At 38.2% G+C, this 18,707-nt stretch overlaps 1 pseudogene; it reads right to left on the bottom strand.

Moving 5' to 3' along the window:
- Positions 1-2,875: 2,875 nt before the first annotated feature.
- LOC149164303 (small ribosomal subunit protein eS4x-like) lies at positions 2,876-18,692 on the bottom strand (annotated as a pseudogene).
- Between the last annotated feature and the right edge of the window lie 15 nt (positions 18,693-18,707).

Raw genomic sequence — 18,707 nt, 5'->3', positions numbered from 1 at the left:
CATAATGTAAAGAGGTTATGAGTTTTGAAGAAAAGAAGACAAAGTAAATGAAAATAACATACTTTCTATAGTGCCCAACACACCCCCCTGCTTACCCTTTTTCATGCCCGCATGAAAACATTTTAGTTGACATGCAAAGCGGTGAGGGAGTAGGCTAGAGACAGGATCTCATGAGGAGGTTTACAACCATGATGCCTAGCTAGGTGCTCAAAAAGATGTCCTGTCTGGCCCTCAGGAATTTCATATAAGGCTTGCTATCCTAGTGCAGGATGCTAAATGACAGGACTTCGGAACCTACAGCCTAACCAAGATGGCCCTTCCCTCAAAATAAGGTCACCATAGAGGCCCAAGCGATCAGCAGCTAATTTAAAGTTCTCATAGTTAAACGGTTCCCTGTGTTGGATGTTCGGATTAGAAGTCTGATATCGAAATTTAGCGGAAACAATAGCAACGTCTTTGATGGTAAAGAAGTATTCTATCCCTTCCCGATTGATTTTTGTATGAATAGGTCCTAATGCTTCAATCACGCCCGGAGTCCTCATTAGGTTCCTATGTTTATTCCATAACTACAATGGATCTCTAGGCTCAGCTCTCACCCATAAGTCTAATCCATTTTCTTGTCTTTGAAAGGCATTGTAGGCTTTAAGCCATTTTATTTGATTAACTCCAAAAGAAATGAATGCCTGCAGTTGGACATCCCCAACGAAAGGGCTGGGATTCTACTCTGTTTCTTGATCTAACACAAGGTTGTGCAAATAGAATTCACATAATAATCTCTGAACCTTCACCCCATAGTGCTTACAACAATTTATGAAGTCATCAATAGTGTTTATTTCTATAGGGGCTCCTGCTTTGACAGCTTTAATTTTCAATTGCAAATATCTTTCCATTAAAAACAAAGCATAATTCCTAGCAGGTGCTCTACATGCTAGAACGTCAGTATACAAAGAGCATAAGGTATCCATTTGTTTGATGACTACATCTAGTCTATGAGTTACCTTTTTTACTCTTTCTTCTTCCTTTCACCATCCTTCAAAAGCCTGAATTTCAGATAAATTGACATCCCTTAGCTGTTGTTGTAATTCTTCATACTTTTCTCGAGAGATAGTCTATTCTGTAAGTTTCTCTACTACTTGCTGGGCTTGCACCAAACCCTCTTGCAGAGTCACTGTCCTCAGGTCACTATCCCACACAGTAGCTGTAAGCAGGAGGTTTACTTGAATCTTCTTATTACATCATTCCGTATTTATGGTTCGAGTTTCCTCAGAGGACTTTCCTCTGTCTGAATTTCTTTGTCACAAGTCGTTATGTTATCTGTTTGAATTTCGACATGGGCAACAGCCGAATGTTGTTCCTTTTGGTTTTGAACGGTAGGCTGGACCTGAGTCCTCTTAACCTTTTTCCTAAGGGGTTTCGCCGGAGTGGTTGCATGCTTTACCACCGGGGTCCTTTTTGCTTTCTTCCCCATCTTCAGAATCCTGATTTGTTGTCGAAGTCGTGCTATTACGTTAAGAAGTCTTTGTTGTTCCTTTCGTAATCTTTTGATTTCTTCTATTTTATTGGAAGGAACAACCGTTCGCTTACTCGGGCCTGGACTTTCTCCTTGGTCAATTTCTTGATTTTCTTCTTGGGGTGCTTCCTCATTATTCTGCTGATCGAGTTATTCGAGGGTAGAAACCCTAGCTTGTTATGCTATCTCCTAGGTAACTTCTTCTTCCCCGCCTTCTTCTTCATAAAATTCTTCCGGTGTATTCTAACTTGGAACAAATTATTCCTCTTCTTCATCCTCATCATTTTTCTCTCCGAATACACTTTCATCATGGCCGGAGTGATTCTCTTCTTCTTCTTCTTCATCACACAATTCTTCAGATGCACTCTTATCATGAACAAAGTGCTCTTGTGGTTCTTCTTCAGTGTGGAGGTTTAGTGGGCTGAGAGGCTGAGTATATTCACCCATATTGGCCAGAATCTGGTCCAATTCATCCTCTCGCGGCGGATTTTGTAATGGGCTTTCCTCTTGTTGCTCTGTTTCTTCTTCTGCCTAACCAGATTGCTCGGTCTCTTCCTCTGTTTCTTCCTCATCATTTTCCTTCAATTCTCTTTCATTCTCTCCTCCTTCCAATTGCGAGGGTTGCTCGTCCCCTAAATCATCTATCTCCACTGGTTAACTGGTGTTCCCTTGGGAATTTTCCAGCCTCCCTCTGATCCATGCCAATCTAACGGATTTCCTTCGTTTCAACGGTCTATTTGACGTACTTGCAACATGTTTTCATTTGGGGGCTGGCAAAGCCAGTCCCCCATCTATTGTAAAAATTAGTTCTTCCCAACTGCTCTGTTGCTGAGCAAGACTGTAGCTAACTATCAGTCGTATCAACCCATGGTGACTTACTACAGATTCTACGTGGCGAGATTTCTTCATGCTTCGGGCAACATCATGTAATAAAGAATTTAAAAACGCAGGCAAATTCACAGTGCATTTTTGTTTTAACACGGCTAAAAGTTTAAGGTGGCGTGGTCTTACCACGTCTTTTCTGCCTTCACAGGTGATGTAATTCTGGATGATTCTCACCAATTCTACCCACAATTCTCCCAAGGCTACTGGTAGAACTCCCTTTCCACTTCAATTCAGGTTCTAACCTTCATCTTAGAAGATTTTTATGGCATCTCGCAGTCTTACCTTCTTCAAAGTCCACACAGATCCAGTGGCTGGCAGTCCCAAAACCTCTGCAATTATGTCATCGGTGACTGCTATCTATCTCCCTCTTACCGTGGAGTGATATTCTTGCAGGTTTTGCAAAAATTCAATTGCCATGGTCTCGTTGGATTGTTGTAGACGATTGAGATAAACTATCCATCCTGCCCTTGTTAGGATTTCTCATGCAGCATCAGAGACTTTCAACACTTGTGGTTCTCTACGAATTGATCTTCCTCCCATGCTTATCACACTGTAAAAACATAGAGACGGCAATGGAATAGCAGGCTGTTCAAGCTGTTAGCAACCACAGAGAAAATGACGAAACAACAAGCTTGTTCAAATTTCAAATTACTGCTAATTGTTGCAGAGCATAACGCGGAAATAGCTTTGGAACAGCAAGCCATGCAAATTGGAAAACAATATACCGTTAAGCCTTGCTATTCCCGAGTGAGAATTCTCTGAATGATAGACTGACACGTATGCCAGTGAATTATGAGGTCACCTGCTCCCCCCCTGCAATGTGATAGGCTGTCCTCGGCCGTCAAATGAGGGAGCGACGTGTTGGACTGCCATGGTACAGAGTCAGAAAGGAACAACGTATACCAAGATGCCATGTTTACAAGAACGAGTAGATTTCTAAAATCAAGGTATATAATAAAATCGCTTAATAAATAAGAGAATGTCGTGATATGATGCGATATTTGGAGGATAGGACAGCTGACATGCACAAAAAGTTTGATGCAGTCACTATCAACTTTTTTTGTCATAATTGGTTATAATAGATTTCATGTATTAAGGGTTCGGAGGAATTATGTACATAATCTTATTTGACCCATTACAAAGATAGAAGAAGGGTTTTATAATTGCTATTGGTGTATAAAGAATGTGACTTCAATACCATCAACAGAGCTCTGTTGCCCACAAGTGTCCATAACCTTGACAGAGTTGTTTATTTCACCCATGGAACCATGATCCTTTGTGTATGCTTAGGAAAGTGTTGTGGAATGTCAGAATAGAGGCCATTATGCTGGCTTGATGACCAAATAAATCATAATGCCATTCACTAGGAAGGAGTGAAAGGTGGGCAGGCCAGCTCGTGATGAGACCCCCTGTTCCAAGGACTCTTTATTTTTTCTGATGTGCCTCTTGGATCATATCCCTAGTGTGGTGGCCATAGTGGGAATGCCACTTCACTTTATTTCTTATGATCATGGTAGGTTGGCTCTTAATGAGACGCCCTATCCTACATCTGACAAACCATGTTAGAAAATTATACAAACATTTTTCTTTTTTTTCTTTTTTTTTTATAAAGTACTTTTCCTATTTATACACAAAGGGTGGTTCAACACTCCTTAAGAGTAGGGATGGTGGAAGAAGTCTTAACATCTCAATAGAAAAATATGCCCTTTGTTCTTATTCCTTAATAATGATCAAAAGAGGATTATGGGAATTGAGAAAGAACCATCATGATAAAGATAACCAATCATATCGGTATTAGTAGAATGGTGATAGCAAGGTGATCAATAGTTGTGTCCATTCCTATTTTCTCTTATCAATTCAGAGCAATTTCTTGTAAAGATAGCGTCTTTTATGTAATTTGTTGATTTTAGTATCCTCTAGTTTTTGTATCCATTGCATAGGTGTATAGCTGTGTTTCAAAAATGATAAAAACACACAAAGAAAAAAGATAAAACAAGTACTGCACACAAAATCGCAAGCAAAAGGAAAGAAATACTCAAAACTATTGTGCAAAGAAAACACACGCAAGCAAAACAATGCAAAACTGTTCTCCTTTCGAAAAGGAACAGCAGAAAAATGCAAGTGTTGTTCCTTCAATAAAAGGAACAACAAAAAAATGAAAGTGTTGTTCCTTCGGGAAAAGGAACAACAGAAATAGAAGTGTTGTTCCTTCAGAAAAAAGGAACAGCAGAAAACGCAAGTGTTGTTCCTTCAGAAAAAGGAATAGCAAAAAATGAAAGTGTTGTTCCTTCGGGAAAAGGAACAGCAAAAAATGCAAGTGTTGTTTCTTTGGAAAAAGGAACAGCAGAAAACGAAAATTTTGTTCCTTCGGAAAAAGGAACAGCAGAAAACGAAAGTGTTATTCTTTCAGAAAAAGGAACAGCAAAAAAACAAAAATGTTGTTCCTTCGGAAAAAGGAACAACAGAACACGCAAGTGTTGTTCCTTTGGAAAAAGGAACAAAAAAATGAAAGTCTTGTTCCTTCGGGAAAAGGAACAACAAAAAACGAAAATGTTGTTCCTTCAGAAAAAGGAACAGCAGAAAAAATGAAAGTGTCGTTCCCTTCGGAAAGGAACAACAAAAAATGCAAGTGTTGTTCCTTCTGAAGAGGAACAACAAAACGGCTAAAATGTTGTTCCTTCAGAAAGGAACAAGAGAACGGAGGAAGTGTTGTTCCTTCCAAAAGGAACAGCAAATTGCAGAAGTGTTATTCCTTGAAAAAGGAATGACAAAGTGGTGAAGATGTTGTTCCTTTCGAAAAGGAACAACAAAGTGCAAATGTTACATAACTGTGAAAATATATACAAGACAAAAGAATTATGTACAGTGTGTAAGAGTAGTCGAATTACTTAATGAATCAAAGGTGAGGAAGATTTCTCTTCCTCAACCAGAATCTACATGTCAAAGTCTTCGCGAAGTTGCTGGTAGAAGGATTCCCGAGTAAATGGTTTGCGGTATAATCAAACTCAGTGGCCGTTTGCCTTAAAGGTATGTATGGATCCATTAATGGTGGTTAGAGAAATGGTGCCATTATCATGTACCTTCTGGATTTCGTATGGTCCCAGCCAGCGAGTCTGAAGTTTCCCCGAAAATCCTAAAACCTGGAATCATATAAGAGCGCCCAATCTCCTTCGTGGAAGACTTTCTTTTTAATGAGGGCATCATGCCATTTGGCTCGTTGTTGTTGGATTAACGCATTATGTTGAAGGGCAGAGAGCTTGATTTCATCTAGCTCATTGATCTGCTATAATCTATTAATCTGGGCCTCATCTAAATCTAGACCGACTTCTTGTGTTGTTTGCAGTGTCTGTATTTCAAATTCTATTGGAAAGATGGGTTCCTTTCCAAATACTAGCTGGTATGGTGAATAACTGATAGTACTTCTCCATGTTGTTTTGTATGCCCACAATGCTTCTGACGGTCTTGCAACCCAATTGCGTCTATGTGACGCAATGGTTTTTGTCAATATTGCTTCTATTATTTTATTCGTTCTTTCTACTTGACCATTTGCCTGTGGGTGGTATGGAGTAGTAATTTTATGCTAAATATGATAGGTTTTTAGTGTTGCCGCAATTTTATTACTAGCAAATTGTGGTCCTCCATCCGTAATTATATCTCTTGGGAGGCCATATCGCACAAATATGTGGAACAGGAACTGTATGACAAAATCCTCTATAGCTCTTGGCAATGCCTCTGCTTCAACACATTTGGTGACATATTCTGTTGCTACCAAAATATATGTTTTCTGATTTGATGATGGGTTAATTGGACCAACAAAATCAAGCACCCATCTTTCGAATGGTTCAATAACTAACTGTGGGTTCAGGGGCATTTCATCAGACTATCCAGGGCGTCCTGCTCTTTGGCAGCTGGCACAAGCTTGAATGAACTTCTTTGCATCTTTGAAGATCGTGGGCCAATAATACCCTATTTGCAACATCTTGTGACTAGTTCTCCGATCTGCGAAATGGCCACCACATGGTCTGTCATGAAAAGCTTTCAAGATGTCAAAAATTTCATCTTCACGGACACATCTCCTGATGTGCATATCTGTCCCTGTATGAAACAGGTAGCCCCCAATCCAAGAAAATCAAGTACTACGTTGGACAATCTGCTTTCGTTCATTGGGGGTCAGATGTTTCGATAATTTGCCTACTACTAAATAATTCGCAACATCAGCATACCAGGGTGTTTTAATAGTAACAGCGAACAAATGTTCATCTGGAAATTGATCTTTGACCGCTACTGCATCCACTGGTTTTGGAATTTGTGAGAGAAAATCAGCCACAGGATTTTCTTTTCCAGGTCGGTCTTTTATTGTGATATCGAATTCCTGCAATAAAATCAACCATCTGGTTACTCTACCATTTTTGATTGGTTTATTCGCTAAATATTTTATGGCAGAGTGATTTGTATATAAGATAACAGGATATCTAGTGTTATAATGCCTAAATTTATTGATGGCATGTATTACAGCTAAAAATTCCTTTTCAGTCACAGTATAGTTCAATTCAGCAGGAGATAAGTTCTTGCTAATATAATAAATCGCATATGGTTTTTTATCTTCTTCCTGCCCAAGGACTGCTCCAATAGCTGTGTCTGAAGCATCTGATGAAATTTGAAATGGCAAGTCCCAATTTGGTCCTCTGAATACTGGGGCTATTGACACAAGATTTTTTAGATCCTCAAAAGCGTGATCACATTTTTCTGTCCAAACAAAGTCAACATTCCCCGTCAATGCATATAAAGGTGCAACAATATGAGAAAAATGTTCTATAAATCTTCTATAATAACCAGAAAATCCAAGAAAACTACGTACCTCTGTCTGAGTGGTTGGAGTAGGTATTAACAAAATTATTTGAATTTTGGCTAGATCTACCTGTATTCTAGCTGTGGAGATATAATGACCTAGAATAAGTCCTTCAGTCATCATCATATAGCATTTTTCATGACTCAAACAGAGCCTGGAGGCAATGCATCACTGCAGCATTTTTTCTAGTGTGTTCAATGCTGGGTCGAAATCATCTCCGTATGGTGTAAAATCATCCATATATACTTCGAGCCCTTCATTTATTAAATCTGAAAAGATGTTGAGGATAGCCCTTTGAAATGTGGCAGGGGCATTGCATAGGCCAAAAGGTAAAACTTTGTAGGCAAATGTTCCCGAAGTACAGGTAAAAGTAGTTTTGTCTTGGTCTTCAGGGGCAATTTGAATCTGATTGTATCCACTGAAGCCATCCAAGAAAGAAAAGAATTTATTTCTTGCTAAAGTATCTAATACCTGGTGAATGAATGGAAGGGTAAAGTGGTATTTTTGTGTTGATTTATTTAGCTCTCTATAATCTACACAAATCCTCCATTTTCCATTCTTCTTTGGCACCACTACAAGCGAAGAGACCCATTTGCTATCGGAGATAGGGTAAATAAAGTTCAGATCTAAAATTTTTTGAAGTTCAGCTTTTGCAATGTATTTTAGACGAGGGTTAAGTCTCCTTTGTGGTTGGCAAACAAGTCTTGCATCCTTTTCTATGTAAATGTGGTGTGTACATAACTAGGGATCGATTCCTTTCATGTCAGGATTATCCCATGCAAATGTTTCTTTGTATTTTCTCAGTAGTTGGATTAGCTTCTCTTCTTGTTCTGGAGTCAAGTTGCCATTAATGTTTAAAGTTTTTCCTGGCTCAATTTCTACAGTTTTTCTATTTGATACAGAGGTAGTAGGTATTGTTTGATCGTGAGTGTCTTTGAGAGGATCTTCTTCTAATTCATTATCAAATGTTGCTTCTATCATATGACATTGTATGTGGGATCTAGATTTAGTCTGGCTAAGAAAGTTGTTAATGACATCATCCTTTATTTGATCTTTAAAATCGAGGGCATCTTCTATGGTTAATGGGGATTTAATATTTTCGGTGAGGTATAATACAGGATGTTTGTTAGTTTTCATTATTGTGACACTTGGCTGGGATGGAGGATATAAGGCTAGATTCTTGATATTAGCCCCTCTAGTTATGGTCATACTGCCTTGTCGGCAGCCAATATAAGCGTCAGCAGTTGCAAGCCAAGGTCTGCCTAAAATCAATGGATGTCCATCAAGTCGGTTATTGGGGTTTATTATTAGAAAGTTGGTAGGATACTCCCAGGAATCAATGGATACCATGACATCATGTAGTATGCCTTCCAACCTAATCACGGATCGGTCAACTAGTTCTAATAAAGTGGAAGCTTGTTCTATTGATGTAATGCGCAGTTTTTGACAAGTGGTAGTTGTTAGGATATTGATTTCAGCCCCTAAATCAACTAAGACATTTGCAAAAGTTTTCCCATTGATTTGTATTGTTACTATTGGATTTCCTAGGTCTTCATATTTAACAGGTGTTTCTTTTCCTGATAATAGGTCAGAGAAGGTGCCAACTACTTGAACTGTTGGGTTAGTTGTTATTCTCCTCCTTGGTTTTTTTATACATAGCTCTTTGATGGTTTTTGCATATATTGGGATGTCTTGGATGGCTTGGAGTGGGATTTTTATGTAAAAAATTTTAAGTTCTCCCAGAATGTCAAAATCAGGATGTTGTATAGGTCAAGGTATAATTAGTCGTTCTGGAAATGGAGCAGAAGATGTGATTACTTGATCATGAGTTTGATGTCTGATCACATCCTCTTCTTGTAGTGGTTGTTCTATAGGTAACTGATTTTCAACTTGAGCGGTTTTATCTCCCTCTGTTTCTATAATGCGCCCAGATCTTAATTGAAGGTCATTACACTCCCTTAGATCGGTTTATATCTCTGGTGTTTCAATTATTTGAATGGATTGGACCAGTCTGTTATTCAGATTAGGGTTGGGTTGGGCTGGGAGTTGCGGTCTTAAGTTAGACTGGGGGTTTTGTTGTAATGCTGGCAGTGTAGGTTGAGGGAGCGGAATGGTTCCTACTGGCTGATTCATTGGTCTTTGCCAGTTTGTCTACCAGGCTTGACTCTGTGAAGTAGGAGGGGACCATTGCGCTGGATATACATTGTTTTGCCAATATGGTGGGGCATAGGGAAAATTTGGCCAATTGGGTTGACTCGCTTGATTTGGCCATGGTGATGATGAAGGAAATGGTTGTTGTGACCAATTTGAGAATGGAGGTTGATTTTGCCACATAGTATTATATTTCTGAGCATGATATTGTGGAGGCTGAAAAGAAGAAGCTAGATCGGAGAACATACTTGATTGTCACGGCTGCCATTGACAGTGCTAATTAAGTAGGTATACTGATTCTGGCTCTTCTTCCGCTTCCTTGTATATTGCTTTCAATCTAGGAAGTGAGGGATAGCTCTCTGTAGAATGGTATTTTGTACAAATGGCGCAAACTTGAACCGCATCTAGTGGACACTCTTTATGGTTGTGATTCTTTCTACATCTGGGACAAAAGATTGCCAAATTTTGTTCTGCCTCCGCTTGTTTCTACTTGGCTTGCATAATATCAAGTTGCATTGTCAGAGTCCCCAATGTGTCGGTTTTGAAATTTTCTAATAAATTTCCAATTTTTGCGCGCGCTACTCCTTCTACAAAGATCTTGTTGTCTCTTGCAAACCTATCATGTTCTGCTGGTTTTAGTCTTATGCTACCTCTTGAACTCGTGATACATAAATCAATAATGTTAGCAAAATTTTCCTGATAAATATCTCCTTTTTCCATAATATTTAGTGTTTCAATCCATTTTTCCTTCATTCCTCTAACTAATGTTGTTTTTAATACATTATCAAGTAAGGGTAATGATGCATAAGGAGATCTTTGAAGATTATACTGAAAACGTTCAACATACTCTTCTAATGTTTCATTTGGTCTAGCTACCATCTGAAATATTTCATCTTTTTAACTCTCTAGACCTGCAATAGTCCTGATATTTTTTTAGAAAAGCCTCTTTCATTTGGTCCTAGTTATTTATAACACCACCACCCAACCCGATAAACCATCTTAAAGTAGCCCCTTTTAATGTAGAGGGAAATAATTTTAGTTTCTGGGGATCGGTGGCATAGTCATATCCTCTACACAGCACATCAAATTCAAACAAAAATGCATCCGGATCTTCTGATGTAAGGCCATGAAATGTAGGGATATGCTGGAGAGGAATTGCTTTCATAAGAGCATTAGCTGCAGTGTCCACAATGGGATATTGCAGTGTGGAAGTTTGGGTGTTTGGCTGGTTTTGGGCCATTTGGTCAAATATGTGCCAATAATCTTCTGGGGTGTCTAGGAGGGTATTCCTAGGCTGACGAGAGGGAATGGCTTCAACAAGAATGGCCTTAACAGCACTTCCTTTATCTGGGATGATGAGAGTTCCTAATGTCTGGGGGGATTTTGGTTCTTGAGGTTCTTCGACTTCGTTATGGATGATTTTTGTAGCACTTCCCTTATCTAGGCTGCTTAATGGCGGAATTATCCCAAGAGGAGATCTTGGTTCTTCAATTTCCCCGATTTCTCCTCTCCCTTCACAAAGGTTGCTAAGGTTCCCTTCTTGCAATGATTTTGGGCTAGAATTCTCAATTTCTTGAAAATCATGCTCTTCGGTTTGACTATGCACCTCAGCAAAGGCTACAGATGGTGATCCTGTGGCCTGAAGGGAACTAGTGGGTTGTCTAGAAGCAACTTTTCTAGGTCCTACTAAAGGCTGAGATTCTGCTTTCTTAAGGATTTCGTTTATAAAGGTTGATCGGCCAAGGGTCACTGGCCCCTTAGCTTTAACAGATTTGGGTAGCAGTTTAGGATTATTTTCAGGCTTTTTCTGCTTAGTCATGCACACAAATCAAATGCTAATTTCTACCCAAAAAATAGCAACAAATCTGCAGGAAAGCGGGTAGGGGAGCAAGGCTATTACATGCTCCGTACATAGTTCTTACCTTCCGTTTTTATAACCAAATTCTCTCCTAGCAGGTTCTTACACTACTCTGGAAAAGAAATAAATGGCTACACTCTTCCCCGACTGTTATCACTTAGAACCATAGTTCATGTATGTAATGTTGTCCACAAGTTTCATATAAAAGTCTTCAGTTTTGTGAATAGGTTTATATGTGTGTGTGTCATTTTGAAATTTGAATTTCAAAAGGTATTGATGTAAGTTCGTGTAAAAAAAAATCGTTAGATACCCTCCATCATTGTCAGTTAAGGCATGTCATGTCATCAGTACTTTGCGCAGTTTCGCAGCGCAATCTGTTTGGTCAATTTAGCTGCGCAATGATGTTTCCGTCTTTTCGCAGCGTACTGTTTACCAGCCATTTCGTAGCGCGTTTTGTTAAATTTGAACTGTCCACGCTACGAAATCGGGGTTTCGGGGTTTTTGTAGCATTTTTTCTTGCAATATCAAATCTGGGAGGGGTGAGTCATAGGTCCGTTCATGTTTGTCAGTTGATGTCCTCTCCAGGTCATGATAAATCATCATTCCGCCATAAGGTCCAGAATCACACATATGAATATCATCTTAAGGGATTTTATGAGGTATGGTTGTGTCATAATGTGTTTTTCATAATGTGTAAACATGTTTGTTGTATGAGAAGCCCGAGTTCTCATTTAAAGGGATCATTGCAAGCGAGCCTGCACTCCAAAGTTGAGATTGTCTTCGAGCTGTAGCTGCCATTAGTTTCCTATGTGAAGATATTTGAAGCAAGATGGAAAAGAGGGAACATCGATCCGGTAAGTGCCTGAGGACAGAGCCAGAGGGGCTTGATGTTACACTCAGGGATGAAGGTGTAGCAAGAGCCTTTCGAAATGCTGGTTGCTGGAGGTTCTGCGAGAAGTTGAAGGGGGGACATGCAGAGGTAACGAAGGCCTTCGCATTGAATTTTACTGGATTGAATTCAAAGGTGTCAATGTTAGAATTTCCTGTGTCTCCTGAAGCCATTTCCATTGTCACTGAAATTCCGAGGGGAGGTCAAGAATGGTTCAAAAACTTTAAATTCGACATGAGTCCCTGTAAAGAGTTTTTGAAGGAACCGTATGTAAATGAGGACCTCACCAAAGCGGTGCCAAGGAATTACATAAAAGAACATTATGCTATGCTCCTCACATGCATCCAGAAATACCTAACATGCGAGGGAAGGTACAATAAAGTTTATTCCTATCACTTCAAACTTTTGTTGCATTTCACAGGTAAGGCTTCAATAGATATCCCTTTCTATTTGTTCAGAAGCATTAGTAAAATGTGTGATAAAATCCAGTTAAAGAAAGATGGTTGTGAAACATCCTTGTTTCATCATGGCTTGGTAAAGTTGCTGGTATTGGATGGTTTACAAAAGATTGGCAGAGATTGGGATTCATTTGTTTTTATGGCCGGCTTTCCAAGCAAAACAGGCCTCACTCCATTGCCTGTGAGAGAAAGGGAAGAAAGGAGTGAAGAACCTACTCTGGCTGAGCTCAGAAAAGAGGTGACAGACCAAAAGAAGCCTAAAACCAAATTAAGGAAATCAGAGAAGTCAGTGGCAGCAAAGGAGACACCTAAGTCATCATCTAAGGAGACACCTCAGTCATCAAAGCAGAAGATCCAGAAAAAGAAGGATGAAGCTAAACCAAGTGAAGTTGAAAAGATTTCAAGGGTGAAAACCAGAGGACAACTAAACAAGGAGAAAGGTAAGTCAATTACTGGGGAAGAAAGCTCTATTTCAAAAGGCAGTTTAAGTGACTTACTCGAAGCTATTGAACTTGAGCAAGATCAGCCAATACAGATTGAACCAATAGAGTTTGAGCAAGATCACCCAGTGCAGCCAATGCATATTGACCTCACTCAATCTTCACCCGAAAGTACCAAGAAACCAAGAGCTTCAAAAAGGTTGAGATTTGAGGAGCCTAGTAAAGAATATGCTTTCAAGCCACGTAGGCCAGTCACAAGAAGACAAATGAAAGAGGTGGAGAAAGCGCAGAAAGAGAAGGCACCTTTAGAAGTGCCTAGTACAGATGTACTTGAGGTTTTGACCAGAGCAGTTCATGCAGCCAGAAGTAAAAGCAAGGGTAATAGGGTCATCATCAGCCAAGGTGGAAATGTCATTGCTATCAAGCAACAGGCAGGAACAACACAAGAAGAAATGCCTCAGATTAAAAATGTTTCTAAGGAAAGGGCAGTGAGATATGCAAATTATAAAAAGGCTGTAATAAAAGGCAGAACAAGTCTAATGAGCCAAACTGACTCAGTGTCTGATGCATATGTGTGGACGGTGCCAGCTCTGAAGCAGGCAAAAATCATGAAACAGATGAATACAAGCTTAAGAGCAGAAAACAAGGCTTTGAAGGAAGAAGTTAGCAGTTTGAAGAAGAAGCTAGGTAAACTAGCTGATTAATCCAAGGGGAAATTTGCTTTTCAAGTTTTGATAAATTTTGGTTGTCATCATTTTGAAACTTTTTGGATCCCTTACACCTGTACAAAGTAGCTGAAGAAATCACGAAGTTAAGTCATCAGTGCTTTAAGATTCATATGTTCTGTTTTGATTACCTACAGCAGTTTCGTAGCACGCTACGAAACTGCTATAGATGACTGTTTATGTAAAAAAATGAAATTGATGCTGAGGTCAGCAAATCTTGAAAAGGATGACTCGAGGCCAGCATGGAGATTATACAAAGCTATCCAGATATTCAAAAGGTGACAGGTGTAAGTAGTGAAGGAAAAGGTGAAATTTTTGTTAAAGTCTTCCTAAAGTTACTTTATAACCGAATTTTTAGGGTTCTGGTAGGGTTACCGAAATTTTGAGTGGTACACCTGTTCAGCTCACAAAGTGTCCAGATCATAAGGCATATTGGATTATGCGTGGTTATTAAAGGAATTAAATGGCTTGGAGCATAGTCTTTTAGTGCATAAGGACTAATGGGAGGCAGAGACCGTGAAAATAGGGCACAGACCTTCATCAACTAATGAGTCATCCACACAACAAGTATCCGAAGCTGCTCGTTCAGTGAATGTTTCTCCAGCATGTATTGGCTATTACTGAAATGATACAGGTGTCAAAGTTCAAGAAAGCATCAATGCACACGAGGAGAAAGACTTAGAGTTTCAATGGGAATGGGACTCTATGTTTTCACAGCGCAATACCTTTGTAATTAATTAGTTTGTTCAGATATGGATAAGGCAATTAATGATAGGATTTCGAGCTCCCCTCATGCTGGAGGAGGAGTCTCAAGTAGTTGTATTTTTGTTTTCCTATATATAGAAATGACTCTGATGTAAAAAAGGTTGGAGATTTTATAAAAAAACAGAGTTTTTATCAGCTTGTGTAAGAAGACTTTGACAGTAATACAAGAGTTACTTTTTTCTTCCCAAGATTCATTATATGTTTATGGCTCAGAACATGTGTGGTTTTTTCATTATCTTTTATGTATTTTACAGCTCACTAAATATGCAATCACTCTGAATTCACCTAGTGCTCAGACTTCCTGTGCTTATTTATGAGTTGAGTTTTTTGGAGAGATGTTTTGAGTGTTAAACGTTATATGCCTTGGCTTCTATGATTAAGTGATCAATAGTTTACTGCAGAAGTGTATGACTCCATGAGCCCAATGGAAGAAGTGTTGTTTTGTATTTCCAACCAGCTTTATTTTCATAAAAGTGTGAAGAGTTAGCCATCTGTTGTTGTGATTGATTCTTATCAAAAGTCTGTGAGAGAGCCCTCTCTGACTAAGGAGGCTAATCCTTAGTCTAAAGTCTGGTTGAAAGAGTTACATAAAATCTTGCTTGGTTGCAGCCCTTAGTACTGATTTTGTGATAACACCCGGCAGCGGCACCAAAATGTCGAGCAGTAAAAAGAGTCTTTTTCACCTCTATTTACCCTACATTAATTGTCAATCTAGGAACGATTTGTTATCTCAAAGAGTGTACTCAGTTTGAGGCAGTCATTTGTCAGAGTAATGCTAGTAGTATAATGCTCTAAATACAAGAGTAAACGGATGCTTGGAATAAAATCTACTTGCAAAAAGAAATCTAAGACTCAAATCATGTGTTCAGAAAGCTACAACAATTTATCAGTCAAGGGTATAGTAGTGGTAACTCTTCCCTCTGTAAACTGATGCAATCAGAAAGAACTCAAGGAAAAGATCATCGATCTGGGAACTAGACAACATATGTCGACCTTCACTACAGTCTCAAATCGTCTGCACACCAAAGCGATGATAACTTCAAATGACAGGAAATGGAACAACAACTTATTTTATAAACAGGATTGAATAGCAAAACCTTAACCTACTGAAATGAATGCAACAATAATTATATCCTACAAGAATTAAGTAATAATCCTTACTTCAGAGATGAATTGAACAACAAACAAAAATGGAACAGCAAACTAATAGAAATAAAATATAGAACAACAACTTAGATCAAATATGAATGTATAACAAACCAGATTAAACACACGACACTCTTAATATTAAAAGGAACAGTAATCTGAGTTTCGATACAACGATTATGAATCACAGCTATAAAGTAACAGCAATTGTGATCACAATGAAACAACAATCCCAAATGAACGACAATTACATTTTAAGAATAAACCATACAGTAGTACTGATTCAAGAATATAGAGCATTGTTAATCTATAATCGAATAGTAATCTGTAAGGAAAAGCAATGTTATATCAATTATCAAAAGGAACAACAATACGATATAAAGTTAGAACGAATAACATAGCATTCCTGTTGCAGGAAATAACATTACTTAGTCAAGTATATAACGGAGCCGATATGTAAAACAACAAAGCACGTCAGATTACTGAACAGAGCAAATGGAAGAGATCAAACCACACATGAATCGGAAATAATGGTACAGGAGCAAGTGATCCACCAGGGTCAGGCCCTTAGCCTCTAGGGACTCACTGCTTAAGGTGACTCCAGAATCAAAGATAGAATGGCAACAAGATTTATATATTAAAACATCAAAATAGAGTTACAGTGAATCGCTCTTCAAAGAGGCGATGATCAAAGTTTCAAGTACAAAGAAGAATTTCATAAAAATAACAATAGTTCGTCCCCCATGCTAACAATGCTACCCCTTCTTATAACAGCCAAGTAGAGATATCAACGATACAGAAAATCGTTAAGGTAGCGATCCCTCAGGATCAAAGGATCCTGAGGGATTCGCCAAACTGTTGGTTCTTAGTTATTCTCTTGTTCTCTTGTGCCGATTGGGTATCTCCTTTTCCTTTTTCTGGTTGTTATGCTCCAATTTGGATCACCTTGTTTGAATGTGGTTCCCTGTCAAAGGGACAACAGTTAACTTGGTCTTGTCTTTTCCTTTGGGATGGCAGTCTTCCGTTTTCTCCTCTATCTGCATAGAAAAAAGGGTAATTATTAGTTATTTCATGTTGTGTATAAATCTTCTAGATTTTATCATAATCTCTTTTCATATACCTAGCTCATAATGTAAAGAGGTTATGAGTTTTGAAGAAAAGAAGACAAAGTAAATGAAAATAACATACCTTCTCCAGTGCCCAACAGTGAGCATAAGATATTCAGAGTATAATTTTTCATCTTTGGTGTTGGTCCACTACCAGAAGGCCTGGACCTTACCCCGGCGGAGTCACTTCAGGAACACAAAAATCTATTCACTGCCGGAGATCTTGGATAGTACCCCGGTGAAGTTACTTGCTTCACGGGTGAAAATGTGAAGTTGGGTTACACTTTTGTGAGAATTTCTCACGAAAAAATCATAATTGTACTTTTTTGGCCGAACTAATTAATTTTTCAGTTGAACGATTTAATATTTTTCAGTCGAACAAATACAATTATTTTTTGGCCGAAAAATTGTTCGTTTAAACTAACAATAGTTGTGCAACGGACTTGTAGTCGGTGGGGGGAAATCTGGCGACTAGATTTTTCAGTCAAACAAATTGTTCGGCCAAAAATTTGTATGTATGTATATATATATATATATATATATATATATATATATATATATATATATATATATATATATATATATATATATATATATGTCGACTATGAGTCCTTATTATACTTTTCGACAATACATTTGAAGTTGTTTTGGTATTTGTTCAGCAGTTCATTCACATTTTTTTTGTAGTTGTTGCGTTGGAGGAATTTTTGAAGGTATAACGCAAGTCATATTTTGGTTTTCTTCTTTTTTGTTCATTTTTTAGTCATGATTTCTTTTGTTGATTTGTGTTTGGTCTTTGCAGGATTGTTGGCTATCGAAAGAGGTTGTGTAGCTGGTCTGCACTATAGGAATTTTTCCTCTCTCTCATCTGACTGCACATCAGCAACAACAAAAAGGTTAGTGTAGCTTTAAATTGACTTTGTGACGAGCGACAAAAGTCTAGCTTTTTTTGTTAAACAAAAAAACCATCTTTTAAAAGAAAACATAGTTTATGATATCATAGTTCTGAATCTCCTATTATCCGTTGTATCATATTCTATCTGGCATACATTTGACTTTTGAATCTGGAATCCATATGCATATAGCTATTTTTGTCTCTGCGGTTATGTATTTTGATTACCGAGTGTTATATTTTCGTACCCATCGTCATATGGGATTATGTTGTGTTTTTTGGTTACTGTGACTAATAGAACGATGGTCATTTTGGGTTTGAATCAGCATGCGCTATGTACACTATTAATCGCTTTTTAAACCATTATCTAAATGAAAAAAATTAAAAAATAAAATACATTTGACTCTGGAGCGATTATTCATGTGATTAATCGCTTTTCTGTATGCTTAATGATTCTAACTCGGCCACTGTTATGGCCTACAGTAACCATTACAACATTACCAACATCAAATTTGATGAACTCCTTGATCTTGTTTGTCTCTAAGTCAATATTAATTATATCATTGGCATTGAACAATGGATCTGGGTACCTAATTATGCATCCATCATAAGTGGTGAGGTAAGGAATACCCTTATCTCCAAATTGTATAGAATGAACCTTGAAAATTTAATACATTGTTTCTTCATACTTGATTGAATTCAAGCGGAAATGAGCCTTTGTATCATAAAGAAGCATAAAATTTTCATTTTTTTTTGTAATCGACAAGACATCCATAAACCCTAAAGGATAGCATTTGTTTGTCCTCACTTTTATATCAACATAAATGAGTCTTTGTATTACAAATCATTGACTTGAGGGTATGTGAGGGCATACTTTAGTCTGTTCCTAAGAAGAACCACAATAGGAAGGCATTCACTTCGCTTGTATCATTCCTCGTAAGGAATTCTGATCTGGAATTAATATTCACCATGAGTTTAATGCTACTCTATGAGCATGAATAACGAATACCCTTATCATTATTCATGTGAATTT

Source organism: Pinus tabuliformis, chromosome 5_1 (assembly GCF_031772625.1).
Source record: "Pinus tabuliformis cultivar Carrire ecotype Pingquan chromosome 5_1, CPIR1, whole genome shotgun sequence".
Classification (NCBI taxonomy): domain Eukaryota; kingdom Viridiplantae; phylum Streptophyta; class Pinopsida; order Pinales; family Pinaceae; genus Pinus; species Pinus tabuliformis.
The sequence above is the reverse complement of the archived record's forward strand: the minus strand, read 5'-3'. Positions and strand labels throughout refer to the sequence as shown.